The following is a 19,192-nucleotide window of genomic DNA, read 5'->3' as shown; positions in this document are numbered from 1 at the left end:
GACATAGTCCATTTGTAAGGGAAATAGATGTCCATGAGAATGGTAGGAACTGTCCCAAGCATAGAGAAGTGCCAGGTACAGTAAATGTTTGTTGAACGCTTACAATTCTGTTCCCATTGTAGGTTGTCACAGGTGGGGTGCTGTTGTACTCACATTACTAGTTCATAGTAACCTCTCAAATAGGATCTCCACTCCTACTTTTTCAACTAGGTGCCCTAGGTCTCCGCACATGCATTGACAGGGGGCTCCTGTTAAAATGATATCCTGTCTCTTCTGCTCACGTCCCATACAGTAAAGGCTTAGTGGATAGTTGGGGCACAGGCCCACTCCTTGGCACGTGAATTTCTCTATTCTTTTACATGAAGATGCTGCCTCTCTCCCCATGTGAGGACTCCTTTAAAATGGATGGGCATGTGATATAAATATTACAAGCATGCCAGAATGGGCACCCAAATATTGTGGGATTTCAGTGTCAATCACAGGCACTGGCTTCCCCAAGATTGTTGCCTGGAGCCCATAAATAGAGCACAACAATAAGTTAATGTCAGTCAGAAGCAGTAACAGCAGAGGTTAATTACTAAAAATGGAGATTTCAAAATCTTTTGCAACTCTGCATAAAAACCAATCAGCTTCCAGGTTTTATTGCCAAAGCTTAATTGAACAAGCTGACATTTGATGCTAATTGGCTACCATGCACAGCTGCACCAGATTCTGAGTGCACCAATTTTAGTAAATCTTTCTCATAGTACCATCTTCAGGTTGGCGAACAATCAACAGCACAACACTTGCCTACATTGCTGAGAAAACATTTATTCTACATTATTAAAGCAGACCTTTACTCAATCTTTACAGTGAAGCTATGTTCATATTTTAACTGGGGTACAAAAATGAAAAGTAATGAGAAAGTAACTACTTACTTGAGGAATTCTGCTCCATGTCCGCTCTTGTATCAGTCAAGAGACAAAATGTGTCAAAACCTTTAAACCTTTGGTCATAAAATCTCTGATGAAGGGCTCGGATCATTCAATCCTTACTCTCAGCAGGGATCATGTAACTAACCAAATGCATAGTCCATTACTGATACCTCCCCTTATTCTCTGTCCTAGTAACAGTGTTCACTGGGACAGGAAGGGAGAGGAATGCTTCCTTTTGGAAACATAAACTAAAATCTGAGGTCCCTTTTTTCCCTGATTAAATAAAAGCAACCCTATTAAAACAAGAAAAGCTGCAACAAGTTAATCTAGTGACATATGTCTCCTACCTCTCCCCTGTTCCAGCACTGCAGCATGCACTAGTCTCTTTACTGGTAGATTTGACACTTTCAAGACTGTCAGATGCTCTGTGGTTCCTCCCTCCAAACCTTATGCACTTACAGGTCTTGACAGTGACAAGTTTGAGGATAGAACCATAAACCACGTGGTCTGAGATACAGGCTACTGAATGAGTACACTGCCTTTTCCCTAGCAGGGATGTTTAGCTTTTTTTTCTTACATGACTGGGTCACTTTGATTTTTTTCTTTCGACATCCCTGTAGGACAGATTCCCTTTTACTTCTTTTCCAGTGACAGGAAGCAAGATAAAACCTTTCTAATGGAGAAAAAGCAATATAAACTCAACAGAGCTTGTAAACCTTCACGGATCTTAAAAAAAATTGGTAGTGTTTTGTACTTTACTAGAGTGAAATTTTTTCCCTACAAAATTGTGATATTTATACATTTTATATACAAAGTGTTATGTTACTAAATAACTTCTCCACCAATTTCAATTTTGACCATATAAGTTTCTGGAAAGCTCAAAAGAAAAAAAATAAAATTTAAGTATCTTTGAGTGTGACTTATAGTCAAAAGTACAATACAATCAAAGGCTTTTTAGTATGAAGGCAGCAAGTGTCATAAAGTCTTGGCTAATAAGAACATGGCTGAAGGCTAACGAGTATAACCTTCAGAAATGACAGTTGAAAAGTGCTGATCCCCCAGCACACAACATAAAATGAGCACATTTCAAGTAGCTTTTTAAACTGACTTTCTATTACACAGATAAAATTAGCGTGCAGGTCCTGCGGGGCCCTTTCTGTATTTATTATTACTTTATTTTCTGCTTATGTCACCCATGGCTAAGTGAATACCAGATAGAGATCTTTAATAAGGGCTGCTGAAACCTTTAACCATTTACATTTAACCATTAGACAGACTTTAGATTTGGTGTAATCCATCCGGTTTCTCCTTAGCAGATATTTACACTGCCTAATCAACATAACTAAAGGTGCAATCCAAATCCATAATCTCTACAGTTTTATCGAGAACATCTTCTAGCCTCAGGTTTGATTAGAGAGTCTGATTTTTACAGAATGGAACACCAGGGACATATTAAGAGTTTTACACCACCCCCCATCCTTAAACCAGTTGGGTGGCTAGCCTGATTGCCCAATGCCAAAGGATTTGAATTTCTGTCTATCTAGTCTTGAAATTTACAAAGCCCTACCACAGCACAGAGTCAGGCTGGTGACCTGAGTTTTTTTCCACTAAAGTTAAGCCGTACAGCTGGGTCACCTCCCTATCCATGGTTTGTGATAGGACAATGAAAGGACAGCAGAATATAGACGAGTCACCCTCTGAACTCCCCCCCCGTCAGCATATTCCTTGTCAGGATATGTAAATGCAGGAGACCTAAATAACCATAGTGTTGCCCTTACCTCTTCTAGCATCAATGCCACTATACAGGAGATTAAAAGGAACTGATATCAAGACAAATTAAGGTACACATACTAGCTGCATTTAAAATACATTTCATTATGTTTTAATAAATACATACTGTACCTGTATTAACAGGTGTATTTTTATATCTGCCTGGAGTTCAGCTTCAATAAGACAGTTGATGTGGTTTTGAACTGCACAGAATTCTTTTAATCAAAGCAATCACATCAGCTCTATTTTTACATAGCATAAATGTTAGCACAAAATGTCATATTTTGAAGCACTTCATAAAAGTCATATTTTACAGACATTTTCACGGTTGAGATTTGACTGATGTATGCCCACACAGAACTTTTCTAAAGAAATAGCAATTTCTGATGGTTTAGGCCAGTACAGTGACAGATATGCCACTGCTTCTGTGACACCAACGTCAACCGCACCATTTTTTTTTTTGTGAAGCTATGCATATGCAGTTCTTGACATGCATTACCTACTAACTGTTGTAGAATTAAAGGTAAAGGTGTATAGGTTTGTTTATCTCACCACAAGCATTCAAAACTTTATTAAAACTGGAGTCCAGGCAGACTACTTAATACAAAGATGAAATACATACTGTACAGTATATGACAGCTGTTTTACCTGTTAGAGTTTGTAGTTCAGTCCTATAATTTATACCGCTCTTCCATAAAGCACGGCCCTATTTAGCAAAGCAGGAATCCTAATCTTTCTCTGCTACAGTTTCACTTTCACTTCCAGGTCTCCTCTCCTCTCCTATCATGTGACAGAGAAGAAGCACACTGATAACCTCATATCTATTTCAGTTTTGCTTTCTCCTGATTAGAGTATGCCCCTTACCTATAGCACATCTGGATGAGGGGGAGACGATAAGCACATCTGCTCCTCTTCTCCACCTTGTCCAGTCAGAGAAAGCCATGTATTTATTGAGAAAAAAAATACAAGGCATTCTTGAAATCAGCCTTTTTCAACCAGGATGCCCAGGCACCCTGGCGTGTTTTGAGGCTTCTTCAGGGGTGCCTTGGCAAAGTGCCTATAAATTTCCCCCAAAATTGTAAAAAAAAATGCCTTTTAGTTACACAAAGCTACAGGTTTTCATTGTACACCATTACAACTTTCTACGACCAATGACATCAGTTGATAAGGAGGATGTCAGTTGCCTGCATATCATCCTTGCTTGACCCTCCCTTGCCTCTCTCCATCAGCTTTGGGGTCTCATTAGCTAAGTGAAGAAAAACTGAGGGAGAAAAAAAACATTGGGATACTAGTCAGTACCAGTTTGCTAAAGTGTATTTGCTTTGAAAAAAAAATCCCCTGTAACATTGGATGTCCTATATGTATTGATGTTGCAGCATTATGTAAAACTATTAGAATAGTTTTTACATTTTAAAATAGGGCGCCTCAAGCCTGTCCCTAATTTTTGGAGGGTGCCTCAAGATTGTCTATAATTTTAAAGGGTGCCTTGACTGAAAAAAAGAGTTGAAAAACACTGCTCTAAATGACGGCAGTGCCTAGTGAGCAACTCACTAAGCTCAGTATGCAGAGGGGAAGCCGCTGAAGTAGCACCCAGAAGATCACGGCTATCACTATAAGTAGCAAGACCTACTATAGTGATTTTCAACATTCCTTAGTGGTCCTCCAGATATCAGATATGGATACTTACCAGTGATACTTACCATCTATAAGGGGGGCAGGGGCACCGCCCCTCTAATCCATGCGCCCGGCCCCTAATCTCCATGCAGGGAGCCAGATGCATGGATTCCAATGGGTTTTTTTATTTTTGAAGCACATGATTAGAGCTTGAGGCTCTAATTGGCTTAAAAAAGGGTGGGCTCTGGGTGCAGAGCACTGCGCCCTGAGCCCACCCAGTTGTGTGACAATAGCGAATTAATATTTGCTATTGTCTTCCTGATTCTCCTCCCAGCCAATCAGGAAGCAGGTCCTGAGATCCGATTGGCCAGGGAGTCTAATGCCCTGTACACATTATAGGATTTTTCGATGGAAAATGTGTGATAGGACCTTGTTGTCAGAAATTCCGACCGTGTGTGGGCTCCATCACACATTTTCCATAGGAATTTCCGACACACAAAGTTTGAGAGCTTGATATAAAATTTTCAAGTTAAAGGAGCGAGGTTGGGACTTTAAATGAGACGTGAGTCTCCATCCCTATGCATACATAAAACAGGAGAAGTGGGACTTTAAATGAGGTGAGCAAAGAAAAATCCGTTGTCGTAAATTCCAATCGTGTGTACACAAATCCGACGCACAAAGTGCCGCAAATGCGCAGAATAAATTAAGAGACGAAAGCTATTGGCTGCTATTGGCTGCTGCCCCGTTTATAGTCCCGACGTACGTGTTTTACGTCACCTCGTTCAGAACGATATGATTTTCCGACAACTTTGTGTGGCCGTGTGTATGCAAGACAAGTTTAAGCCAACATCCGTTGGAAAAAATCCATGGCTTTTGTTGTCGGAATGTCCGATCAATGTCCGACCGTGTGTACAGGGCATTAGTTTTAGGACTCCCTTGCGTCAATTGACGCCTTCTCATCCGCCGTCCGTCTCCCGCTGTGCTTGCGGCGATCGCTGCCTTCTTGCCTATCTCCCCTCTGAAATATTTAGCACCAGCCACCACTGATGCTTACATTGAATCAAGCATGACTAAGTTTGCAAAAAAGATAAATCCCGGAATTCCACTTCAATTGATTTGAGAACAGAAACAAAGAAGTCCGTCTGATAAAGCACCCAGAACTATGGATATTTTTTAATTCAGTATTTCTTTTTCAAATTAAGAGTACAGCCACATATTTCTATAAAGTGGATGTAAACCTCTGAAATAAGAAAAGAACAGAGTATATACTTATATAGTGTGAACGTTCCTCAACCCAAAGCACCTAGTGTGATTCCTGTCTGCTCTCTCAGGCACTCCCCTGCATCACCAGCAGTGTCAACATGGACACTACCACCCTTTTGGGAGTTGTGTGCTTGCGTCCACCTTCCTGCTGAGTTGTCATCCCCTAAGCTCCCGGGAAACACACTTGATGGTCCCCATCTGTTCAGCACCACGTGTTCATACTTTGTGCCAACATGTAAGTAGAAGCATGGGTACTCTCCTTCCTCCTTTTCTCCTTTTCCTTTGTTTAAATTTCCCAGTATTGGAGTTACCAGTAGATTACAATGGCTATCATATATATTTTCTCTACAGATCACATGCATTCACTACTGATGAGGTGGTACAATCCCTGAAACATGTCGAGCTAATAAGCTATTCATGATGGATATATGTTCTTACATATGATGTGACTTACTCTATGTAAATTTTTACCTTTCACTATCTCCTATATGGAGCAATTGGCCAAAGATGTTTATACTACTCTTTGATACCCTCACATTTTTTACCCTACATTGGGCTAATGATATGCTGACTATTAAACCAATTATTTGCGTATGTATATATTCGATGTGCTATGTCATGTGTATTTTTAATAAAATAGTTTTTTGATGGAACGATTGTTTCCATTCATGTGCCTCATTCAAAGTCCCAAACTCCCCCGTTCTTTGCTACTCAATAATATTGTTAATTTCATCTGTTCACAATTATTTGTACATGAAAATGTATGCAACAACTCATCCTTCCTTATGAATATCAAACATGCATGACAGATACTAGAATTTCACCATTCACACATCTGTTCCCCATTATGTTTTCTGAGACAAGCACTCTGTTGCACAGTATGTTACAGTTGCAATTTTCTTGAATTCATTAGGAATACAAAATGCTTTTCTTGAATTCTGAGTGTTTTTACATTATTAAAAGTTGTTTCCTTTTTATTGGCAATGGAAAAATGCAAAACATATATTTATGTATTTATGTATTCATACTTGTGACTGTCGCTGTTTTTTTCCAGGACCAAAAGTCAACATTTCCAATTCTATGAAAGTGTGTGACAGGGAAAACCCTCTATCTTTTAGATGGGAAATCAGTAGCAGAAGTTTGAGTTATCCTAGAAAACCCCTTTAACCACTTGCTTACTGGGCACTTAAACCCCCCTCCTGCCCAGACCAATTTTCAGCTTTCAGCGCTGATGCACTTTGAATGACAATTGCACGGTCATACAACACTGTAACCAAATGAAACTTTTTATCATTTTTTTCTTAAAATAGAGTTTTCTATTGGTGGTATTTGATCAACTCTGCGGTTTTTATTTTTTGTTAAAAAAATGAAAAAAGACAGATTTTTTAAAGAAAAAATGTATATTTTGTTATAAAATTTTGCAAACAGGTAATTTTTCTCCTTCATTGATGTACGCTGATGAGGCTGCACTGATGGGCACCGATAGGCTGCACGGATGGGCACTGATGGGCTGCACTGATGGGCACCAATGGGCTGCACAGATGGGCACCGATGGGCTGCATTGATGGGCACTGATAAGGCGGCACTGGTGGGCACTGATAGACGGCACTGGTGGACACTGATAGGAGGCACTGGTGTGTACTGAGAGGTGACACTGAGAGGTGGCACTGAAGGGCATTGATAGGTGGCACTGGTGGGCACTGAGAAGTGGCACTAATAGGTGGCACTGATAGCTGGCACTGATAGCTGGCAGTGATGGGCACTGTTAGGTGGCAGTGATGGGCACTGATGGGTGGCAGTGATGGGCACTGATGGGTGGCAATAATGGGCACTGATTGGCACTAGTAGGTTACACTGATAGGCACACTGCTAGGTGGCACTGATGAGGCACTGATTGGCACCACTGGTGGGCATTGATAGGTGGCACTTGTGGGCATTGATAGGTGGCACTCATGGGCATTGATAGGTGGCACTTGTGGGCACTGTGGGTACCGGCAGATGGCACTGGCAGGCTGTAATTGTGGGCACATATGAGGCAGATGTGCCTCCTTCCTCTTCGGGACGATGTCCCTTGCACATAAGCCGGTGATCGGCCCCCTACTCGGATCTGTGATCACCCAAGTCTCAGTGACTCTGTGATCACAGCGCGCACCGCACGTGCCCTGCCCTGCAGGGGGCGCACGGAGAGCGTGCAAAGGGGAGGACGTTATATGATGGCCTCCCGGAAAGTCAGGTCCGTACTGTGGCTGTCATTTGGCTATAGCGCGGACGCCAAGTGGTTAAGAGAAAATAAGCTATCCTCCACAAACAGAATTGAATCACCCATGACTGAATGTTTGTCATTTATTACAAGTTCAGCAAAATACTTAACACATACTAACAACTCCAGGGCCGGCCCAAGACATTGTGCTGCCTGGGACCAAGAATGAAATGCTGCCCACCCCCCCAAAAAAAATTTTTTTAAAAATCGCCCACTAAAAGGCTTCCACATCCATCATTTTATATCATGATAACTAAAGAGGACCGGTCATGGCGGTCTACATGTATAGAAGTATAAAGAGGACCTGTCATAGCTATTTACATGTATATAGGTGTATAAAGAGGACCTGTCATGGCTCTATACATGTATATAGGAGTATAAGGAGGACCTGTCATGGCTCTATACATGTATATAGGAGTAGAAAGAGGATCTGTCATGGCACTATATATGTATATAGGAGTATAAAGAGGACCTCTTATGGCACTATACATGTATATAGGAGTATAAAGAGGACCTGTCATGGCACTATACATGTATATAGGAGTATAAAGAGGACCTGTCATGGCACTATACATGTATATATAAGTATAAAGAGGACCTGTCATGGCTCTATACGTGTAAAGGAATATAAAGAGGACCTGTCATGGCTCTATACGTGTAAAGGAATATAAAGAGGACCTGTCATGGAGGTCTACATGTATAGGAGTATAAAGAGGACCTGTCATGGCTTTATACATGTATGTAGGAGTATAAAGAGGACCTGTCATGGCACTATACATGTATATTGGAGTATAAAGAGGACCTGTCATGGCTCTATACATGTATAAATGTCAATGGTCCCAAAAATGTGTCAAAAGTGTCCGATCTGTCTGCCCCAATGTCACAGTCCCGCTAAAAATCGCAGATCGCCACCATTACTAGTAAACCTTTACCTGCCTTCAGTTGCGGATTGTCAATTACCACGTTACCTGCCTTCAGATACGGATTGTCACTTGCTGCATCACCTGCCACACGTTGCGAATTGTCACTTGCCAAGTGTTTCGGATTGTCACTTGCCACATCACCTGCCACGTGTTGCGGATTGTCACTTGCCATGTGTTGCGGATTGTCACATGCCACATCACCTGCCACACGTTACGGATTGCCACTTGCCACACGTTGCGGATTGCCACTTGCCACATGTTGCGGATTGCCACTTGCCACGCGTTGCGGATTGTCACTTGCCACACGTTGTGGATTGTCACTTATCACATCACCTGCCACACTTTGTGGATTGTCACTTGCCACATCACCTGCCACACGTTGCAGATTGTCACTTGCCATGTCACCTGCCACACGTTGCGGATTGCTATTTGCCACACGTTGTGCATTGTCACTTGCCACATGTTGCGGATTGTCACTTGCCACGTCACCTGCCACACATTGCGGATTGTCATTTGCCACGTCACCTGCCACACGTTGTTGATTGTCACTTGCCACACGTTGTGGATTGTCACTTGCCACATCACCTGCCACGCCACCTGTCACAAGTTGTGGATTGTCACTTGCCTGCAACGATTGTCACTTGCTGTGTCACTTGCCTGCTAAGGTGCCAATTTCACGTGCTGTGTCCCAGAGTGAAGTCAGGCAGCAGAGAGATGATGTAATCTCTTTGCTGCCTGCAGCTGCACTGTGAGGGCAGAACTGCAGTGATCGAGGGCGGGCTGTGAGCGATGATGTCATCTCTCTGCTCCCCGGCCCGCTGGCCTGCTGATTGGCCAGCCCGCCCGCTCACCTGCCAACTGTCCTGTTTGCCATTCCATCTATTCGAATTAATATTCGCTTTCCTAACATGGAACCGTCTCTCCGCCAATCAAGTGCACGGGTCTTTTACCAATCACCTGATTGGCTGAAAGGACAGGCATTGCGATTGGACGCCTATCAGGAAGAGGGGAGGAGACGCATGGAGGACACAGGAGCCGCTGTCTGACCCGCTTCAAGGTACCACAAGTGTCGGGCAGGCGGCAAGCGGGCAGGGGGGTCACAGTGGCAGCATTTGATGGGGCACAGTGGCAGCATTTGATGGGGCACAGTGGCAGCATTTGATGGGCAAAGTGGCACTATTTGATGGGGCACAGTGGCACTATCTGATGGGGCACAGTGGCAGAATTTGAAGGGGCACAGTGGCAGCATTTGATGGGGCACAGTGGCTACATTTGATGGGGCACAGTGGCTGCATTTGATGGGGCACAATGGCAGCATTTGATGGGGCACAGTGGGAGCATTTGATGGGGCACAGTGGCCAGGGAAAACGTGGGTACAAAGATCAGTTGTCAGATTCAAAACATAGCAGCTTGAAGCCCTTATAAAAAAAAATCTTATAGAGAGAAACCACTTGAAGTTGTACCCACCTTGTTCTTCAGATAGGCAGGTGCTGTGCAGGCTGCTCAGACTCGGCTCACACTGAGTCACAGCAGGCACAGCCGCACAAGCAGCTTTCTTCAGACCCTCCCTTCCCTCACGCTGAAGAAGATGGAAGAGGTGGGTGGGTGGAGCAATTGACTGTCGCAGAGGCTGAGCACTCTGAATGCTGGGCTGGCCGTGGCCTCTGACGTCACTGGCTGCTACACACCGGACGGCAGGCGATTCAAGCAACCAGTGCAGCGCACAGCCTCCCTGCTCCTGCTAACTGATCCGGGCGGCTACTATGGAGTCCGAGTACGGTACTACTCCTGACAACTTCTTGCCGGCTGCCGCCCCTCTTGAAATGCCGCCTGGAACCATGGTCCCATTGGGTCCCATGGTCGGGTCGGCCCTGACTCCAGGGCAAAAGGAAAGCAAAACATGCCAGTAAAGACTGCTCCTGAACTCTGTTCACATGGCAAGGCTTTTCATCAGTCCATCACAGAGTCTACCATGCATTAAGTGCTATTCACTTAGGTAGTCATTAACATACTATGACAGCCTAGCTGTGACTGTCAAACCTTCGGCATATAATCAAAAGCCACTTAACATATTAAACTATTAACACACACATACTGTATAATCTGGGAAAAAAATGCAAATTGTATTTTTTATTAGTAAAAATAATATTTATTATTTATCAAATATAGTATGATTTAATGTTATATGTAGCCCATGCATTTAAATAGCCTATTTCCAAAGCTTTATGCATTTAAATGATAAGAAACATAGATATTTATATATATTGCCATGTGTAGCCCCATATAACCTCATAAATTGTCCAAAGTAGACTGAATATGCAAGTAGATATCTAAAATAGAACCTACCAGGGATGGGCATTTTTAAGAATCTGAATATCCACTCTTAAGCTGGTATTTTTCACTCTTACCACTTATGAATAGCTGTCTGTGCTGTTATTTTTTTTTCATTGTATCCCCGTCCCAGTAGAAATGTCAGCTCAGTGTCAAGCTGTATGCACCCCATAGAGTCTTGTAGCAGGGTGTTACTGGAAGAGGGTGGTATGAGGCAGTAATTTGCCACAGCTGCCTCCCTTCATGGGAGCTATTTGACACCAGAAGGCACTGTGCCTCTACAATCACTTGGTACACAGGGTAAAGAGTGATCATCTGACTGCTGCTGTGCTCTGTCACTAGAGCCACTAAACCCAGTGGAAGACTGGTTTATCCTCCACACTGGGCTTTGGCCGTTTGGTAAGCTAGTGTCTATGATTGGCACTGGAGTGGAACCTTGCTCCTGGAGTACTTTATTCATTTTCTTAGCTCCTACAATGCCATAAAACAAGCTGAAAAAAAATCTTCTCACTGCTAGGGGAGGGATCCAGCAAGGCCACCTTTGGCATTTTCAAATATGCAAAGTTCCCTTAATAACTACAGTCCCTATATGGCCAGTGCATACATTCATGGGACTCCAGTCGGTGGCAGACAGTTGGAGGATGGTTAGCACTGTTGACAACAACAACTTACATGATTATGAATCACTGTAGTGTCAAGCGCCTGCACAATGTGAAAATGCTGACATAATTTCACTGCTAAAGGGTTAGTGTCGTCACTCTTTTTCAGAAAGTTATTTTGCTGGTAGGATCACCAGATATTTTCTTTATGACTAAAAAGAGAGTCATTCATTTTGACAGCAACATTGTTCATTGATTACCTACAGTTCTACTTTAACTGGGGCTTAGGAGTAAACAAACCTAAGTATGGCTGGCACAATGCTGCTGGCATAATACACACAACCTTTATTAAGACCACCAGTTAGTATCTGTCTAGCAAAAGGGCTTTGCACAAATATACCCTTCAGAATTATGTAGACATTTCAAAGGTAGATGATGGAAATGGGATTCTTATTTAAGCAACTAAACCTAAAAACTAGAAACTGTTGCCACAAGGTTGGAAGCACAAACATTTCTAAAATATCTGATGCCGTAGCATTAACAGTATTTGTTCTGCCTCCAGCGGGATATTAATTAAAGTGGTGTTCCAGCCGAAATTATACTTTTTAAATAAAAATACCCCTATAATACACAAGCTTAATGTATTCTAGTAAAGTTAGTCTGTAAACTAAGGTCTGTTTTGTTAGTTTATAGCAGTAGTTTGTTATTTTATAAACTTACAGCAGGCCGTGGCCATCTTAAGTTTGGGCATCTGAAGCCAGACTGTATTTCTTCCTGGATCTCATCCTTGCAGATCTCGCACATGCTCAGTGCAGCACAAGCAGTGTAATAGGTTTCAGGTCAGGTTTCCATAGCAACGGCAGTTTGAGAAAGTTGCCACCCCCCTTCCCAGAAGGCATTGCAAACAGGAAATGATGCGATGGGCCGCGGCCAGGGAGGAGGAAGTGAAAAATGAATACAGCAGATATACAGTAAGTGCTGAGAAATAAAATTTAAAAATATCCAATTCGTTTACAGTGCATAGTTTAGTGAGGGATGCTGAAGAGTTGTAAAAGTGGGTGGAACTCCACTTTAAGTTGTTTTGCCTGCAAGATCAGATTTGACCACAAGATGGAGCCAGTGGTAAATTTACTGCTTTTGCAGAAACTAGAAACTGTTCACCTTTAACAAAAGTTCCTATCATTCTTCAGTCAAAGGAAGAGAAACAGGTGCATCCTGGGAACTCAGACTCCATCTTGTAGACCAAAAGAAGAGACCAGCTATGAGAGCACATGTTGGACTAAAACTTGCATCTGCTTGCATCCCCTAAACGCAGCATCGCTGGTGAGAATTACTTATCACCATCTACAGCCTAGCTTATTCATTGTATTTTTGTATATGTATTATACTGATTATATGTAGCTGTATTTGTTTTTTCTTAGTAGTTTCACCCCACCCTGTTTTGCTAATAAAGCTTCAAAATGACACTCAGGCTGGCTTGTTGCAAAATAGAAGGGTTTAGCTGCATGCCGAGCTACACACAGGATAACGTGTAGTGGGGACAGAACAGGATTCTTCAATGGAAACATCTGAACTCCCTAATTTGGAGAAGTGTCAACATTTTTAGGCATTATAGTCAATAAAAAATGCAACTGTGTTTTTTCCTTTTTTGTTAGCTGAGCTTTTCCATTATTTTTTTTGTGAGTCTTACAAAAGTCACACTAGTGTTTACAACTGTACCTAGTTTGCCAGTGAGCAAATATATCTCCCATTAAAAAGCATGTCCTCCTGCAAAAGCTCCAGGCCATAAACAGCAAGTAAATCAATCTAACGAAGTAATTAAAATCAGGTAATAAATGTAGTCTTCCAACATAACACAGAATGGCTCCCGTACAACATCAGCTTTATTTAGCCATTTCTGCTGCTACTAAATTCAATTTATCTGCTCTTCTTCCTGTGCTGCTGCTGGAGAGCACCAATTATTCCTTATAAGACAAACACAGTATGCCTCTGCAGTGCACCACACAACCTTCATTTTATTGATCTGTAGCTAATATTTCTTTAAAAAGCCATTAAAAGAGAACCAGGTTAGGTAGCTGGTCATTAATCCCTTTTCCTTTTTTTTTTTTTTGCAGAAAATTATTTTGAATGCAAAAGTTTTAATTGAATTTTTGTAAAGCCTAAATTATATTAAATACATGCAGTACACATTATTTAACTAAGCCACATAAAGTATTGTAGGTCAACAAGGTGACAGCTATAACCACTTATGTGAAAAGAATCAAAGTGACCTTTGTTCCAGTTGTTCAAGCACATTTAAGCAAATAGATAACTTTATGAAGCTGAAATAAGGGGCTATGCAGGAAAATGGAATGGTAGGCACACACTAGTCTCACAGTCGACCTGTGGTTCCCCAGTGTGCCAGTCGCAGCTTCATTTATGTGTGTATGGCATGCTGAGAGCACCCAGAGGGCCAATAACTGTAGAGATAATTGATTTCTATAGTGCCCGCAGGTGCCTGTTTACTCCACACAGTTAACTGGTAGTTAACTCTACTGAATAGTTCCTGTTCCACTCTGTTGAACACACTACAGTATACAATACAGTAAGTTAAATAAAGAATATGTAATGGGACCTAAAAGTACCAAAAAGAAAACTGTCTACAGTGATTTGGTTTACCACATGAGCATGCCACAATCTGGGGCATCAGGAAATGTACTCAACTGACAAACTACCCCGCATCCAATTAAAAAAATGATTGGGCACATCTGGTAATAGGTTGTAGTGTTTTGCAGTATCCCGTAGTAGAAGTATCCTATCATAAATCAGCCTTTAATTAATCTGCCCACTCTACTGGAAGCAAGTGTGTTGTGTTTGATTGTCTGGTATATATAGATATATATCTATATATAGATATCTATATATATAGATAAAGATATAGATATATATCTATATATAGATATAGATATATCTATCTATAGATATAGATAGATAAAAATCTATATCTATATAGATATAGATAATATATAAAAGTTGTCTGTTTTCTGCCTTATATAGCAAAAATATTTTTTTTTTGGTTTTAGAAGCAGACATCAGGTTTCTTTGAGTATTTGAGTGACACAAACTGTCCTCTAAAACAATTAGAATATGGATACTATTACTGTATGTTGGGCAAATGTCAGTTGGCAGTTAGATGCCTCCATTGTCTTTACAGTAATAATGGGCAAATTATTCAGAAATGTTTCACCTTTTGAATGGACATTAATGCACTACAGAGGTTTCATTGCTTCCTTGGGTTTACTGCGAAGAACTTTAAACGACGCAAAGAAAAACAGCATGTTTCTTGTTTTTTGTAATGGGTTTTTCTACCCACTACTATTCATTATATTGTTTAAGCTCATATACTTTATTTACTAAAAATATACATGCAAGTGTTGTTTACAATAGCATATGTTTTGCTATCTAATTTTCATTCTGCAAAGTATTATAAAACCAGTATATTAAAGAGCCAACTGATTTGTAAATATACAGGATTTTGACCACAGTTGATTAGAATTGTAGGAAATATTTTAGATGGTTTCATGTTAATAAATGTTTATGTTTGATTCGGCTATCACTCGTGCAGTGTAAAATAAATTTGTGTGCTGAATATTACGAAACAGTGAAAATTAAGCAAAGTCAATGGAGCACTGTGTTGCTATTATACACATCAATTGCATGCACAAATAAAAAATAAGCCAGTTAAAAGAAAGCTCTTTATAAAAAATGATCAGTTACAGTTACCCTTTAAGAGGAACAGTGCTTAGTCCAGTTCAATATTCTCTTGCACAAACATCTTAGTATGTCGAATCCGATCCCTAGATTCTTCAGAGATGTCAGAAGGGAATGGAGAATTGATTTTCAGTGGCAGACACAGGCACATCCTATCCAAACAGAAATAGTGATACTTTCTAGATGAATTAATTCCCAGAGCACTATTATGTTATTGCAATATACTGCTATATTTTTACCCATGAATGAGCTTTGATGTTAACCACATATCAGGATATAGCCCTGGCAGCTATTTTTTTGTAAACGACTCATGGACTATAATGTAGTACACCGGCTGATGTATTTGTATTCCTCAATAAAGTTATGACCACCATGAGAAGATATGCAAAAAAATGACTTTTTCATTTTCTAGTCAAATCACAAAGTACATTCTGATAAGTTACCTGGCTTAGAAAAGAGCTGTACTTTTAAAGACTAGTGTACGTGGACATTTGTTTCCATTTATCCTAAAATGATTATGCTTTTGCCAAGCATTCATACTGACTGGTGTGGAGGAGTTAAAGTAAAGCACATACTGTTCTCAAAATGATTTCAAAAGCCCTTGTACACTAGCCCAGAAGAACCTCCGCTACTTAAGGGCAAATTCATGGCAAGTGCAAGGTACAGTCTTGGCAAATTAATTTTAAGCACATCTTAAAGTGGAAGTAAACCCTCCTATCGTTTTCAGCAATGGAAGCTTCCATCTTGGCCTTTGATAATCCTTAAGCTGCCATAATGCTGCACATGTGATAAGTTATGACACCAGCCATTGGATAGTTTGAAAGTTTGGTTGAGAGCACAGCCAATGTGAAAGTAAGCATTTCCGGCATGCCGGGAATGTAAGTGTTTTTGGAAACTATTAAATCGATGGGTTTACTCCTGCTTTAAGTGGATCTCAAAAGTCCATGCACACTAAGTTAACCATGAATATATCAAAGGATACCAAGCATGTCTGCAAATACAACCCCCTACCTCTGCCTTTCCCTGTGTTGGACCTGCAATGACAGCTCAAGAAATAAAAGGCAGAGGTAAGGATTTTCAATTGCATAGGGAAAGCGGAAAAATTAAATCAATATGGTACATTTAATTAATCATGTATATGAGATTTGTTGTTTTCTTTAAAGATTCTTGTAATATACATTCCCTACAATGAACCTGTGTGTCAAGGGTATATGCCATACTGTTGTCCTAACTAGGAAAGAAAAGTGTTCTCAGGTTACCAGATTCACAGTAATAGGGCCTGTGTCGATGTACTTTGGACTTATGTTGATGGCATCAGTTTTACATCAGTTTGAGATGCTTCTAAAATAATTCAAAATTGATTGACAGCTGCATTTGACCTGCAGTTGACCTCCTTCTGAGCTGCATTAAACCTCCGTCAAGGTTTTGCATTATCATAGATATGTGTCAACACAGGCCCTTTAGTTTGTTTTCAGACACACTCTCTGTACAAGTGAGAGGAGATTAAACTTTCAGGTTTGAAAATGTTTGCAGGTACATTGGGACTTTCCTATTGTCTTTACTTCCCAAATACTTTTGGCACAATGTTCCTTAAAGTGGTTGTAAACCTCAGTCATGGAATCTGAGCAAAGCACATATATCTGTAGTGTTTACTTATTTCTCTCCAAAGTGCTGAGTGTCATTTCTCTCTGTTGCTTTGTTCCTCTGTTATCAACATGAGTCACTTCTGAGAGGTTTTCCCGACATGTGAGATAAATTTGTTTCAGGAGGGAGGGGGGGGGAGCTCAGAACAGAGCTTGTCTATTCTCATCAGTTCTTCTGCTGTGTGGAGGGGGGTGTTCTTGCTGTAACTTCAATCTCTCTGCCCTCTTTTCTGTACTCCTGACAGATGAAGAAAGATTTTTAACACAATCTGCAATTTCGAAGGGGTGTAGAGAAGAGAAGACAGCAGATAAATAAGTAAAACCTATGTAGGAGGATTTTTTTCATCTCTGCGTATCATCTGAGGCTGTTCACTCTACTGGGTATATGTGAGGGTTTACAATCACTTTAAGGTATGTTTAAAATACAACTCCAACAAATCTGGACAAATCACTCTGAACATATGTTGAAAATTATGCATAATAATCAAATATTACCTTTGAAAAAAATGGCATTCCAAAATTCCTAGTAGATTCAGAGATAAATACACCTAACTTTATTAATGTAAATGTGGACTTTTTCTATAAAGGTTGAGTTTGGCTTTGTCCCTTCCTCCCTAATGGTCACTGGAATTACCCATCAAACTAAAGGACATATAGAAAAGCTCCAGATGTGGACTGTGTACAGGAAAATTCAAGATTTGCTTGTAAGTCAAGATGTCTAGACCTTCTGATTTACTGACTTGCAGTTTTCACTGAAGGTAACCTCTACCCATGTATCTCCTCACCGTGTGCACAGTGCATTCCCCATGTTTGTGAAAGATTTACTTTAACAAAAAGAGATCATTCAATGTCCATATTTTTGCCATGGATCCGCAGTAATGTTTGTCTGTCAGCTTACCTCACCATGTGTTCAGCTTGAGAGACCAGCCGCCCTTCACCTGGTTGCTTAAGTAATCTCTCTTCAAAGCATGGCTCCACCCAAGTTCCTATCAGGGAACACTATATTAACCTGTGCACTGCAAGCCAGTCCTGCTGATCAATATTGTGTGTTTGGCTTCTTTGTGCTCCTTGCTGTGTGTTCTTCGTCTGATTCTAGTTACCGATCTTGGCTTGTTCTTGACTGTCCTTGTCTGCTTCATATCCCGACCTTGGCGTGTTCCTTGACTATCCTTACTTGCTTGTTGCCCTGACCTTTGGCTATCTCCTGACTATACTTTGTTGTCGCAGTCTGCTGCTTCCCCTCTACCTTCCTGTACTCTACAGTCAGCGTGAGCTGGGAGGCCCTGGGGGTCGCGACCTGGAGCCAGACTGCAGCTAAATCCATCCCCAACACTAGGGGCCAATGATGAACACCTGCTGGTTCTTAGATTCCACGCCCTGGGAAAGCTCATGCTCTAGCTCCCAGTGTGATCTGTGTTTGTGCTCCAGAATACCTGCTCTCCTGAATCACCTAGAGCTCCATCTGCAACAGTCAGCCATAAGGTTCACTACCTTGAGGTGCACTCCTGTGCACACTATCACCTGGATTCAGGTGACCTGACAATTTTATTCTGAAATTGCTGTTTTTCTAAGATATGTGCGAGACTCATGAGATTTAGATCAGTGATTGTAACTTGTGACATACAAGGGCTACAGTATGCAGGTTTAGAAGGAAAAAGTTGTGCAAAACCTAGTAAGTGAAATTCTGTAATTTTTTGCCTCTAATAGAAAAGCCATCCCATATTGCAATGCATACATTTTTTTCATAGTTGATTGTCTGTGGCTTTTAGGGGCAAATTTCTACAGTCTAGTACCAAACAATAATCAAAGCGGAGTTCTACCCAATCCTGCTTCTGTCTCCTGGCCACCTAGGTGACTCCTCCTCTCCCCCTAGGTGGCCCCTACCTATCCTTGAGAAAGTCACGTGTCAGTGACGCAACGCGTGGGAGGAGCCTGGGACGTTCACTGCTGTATGACACATCGAGCTGAGCAGCAGCGTCTTTTCTGATAAGCCTCGTCCACAGCGGCTGACTGCAATCTGCATGCCTGTATGCCTTAACTAAACCGGGCGCACGTGAGTGTATCACTGTGCTGTTTGCTTGTTGTACTTTCATTTAGTTCATTGCGCAATGATCCATCTCTTTGT

General features: G+C 41.3%; 1 protein-coding gene across 10 annotated transcripts in view; it reads right to left on the bottom strand.

Annotated features, from left to right (window-relative positions):
* Nucleotides 1-19,192, bottom strand: part of MAPK10 (mitogen-activated protein kinase 10) — a 335,312-nt gene that overhangs the window by 245,189 nt on the left and 70,931 nt on the right. For 3 of the 10 annotated variants that reach the window (XM_073600104.1, XM_073600138.1, XM_073600144.1), the window contains exon 2: nt 15,437-15,576. The exons of the other annotated variants lie outside the window; for them this stretch is intronic. The gene's annotated coding sequence lies outside the window, so the exon portion shown is untranslated. The remainder of the gene's footprint in view (nt 1-15,436; nt 15,577-19,192) is intronic. 10 annotated transcript variants of the gene reach the window in all.

The sequence above is a fragment of the Aquarana catesbeiana genome, linkage group LG01, assembly GCF_042186555.1.
Source record: "Aquarana catesbeiana isolate 2022-GZ linkage group LG01, ASM4218655v1, whole genome shotgun sequence".
Classification (NCBI taxonomy): domain Eukaryota; kingdom Metazoa; phylum Chordata; class Amphibia; order Anura; family Ranidae; genus Aquarana; species Aquarana catesbeiana.
Note: the sequence above shows the minus strand (reverse complement) of the source record. Positions and strands in the feature narration are given on the sequence as shown.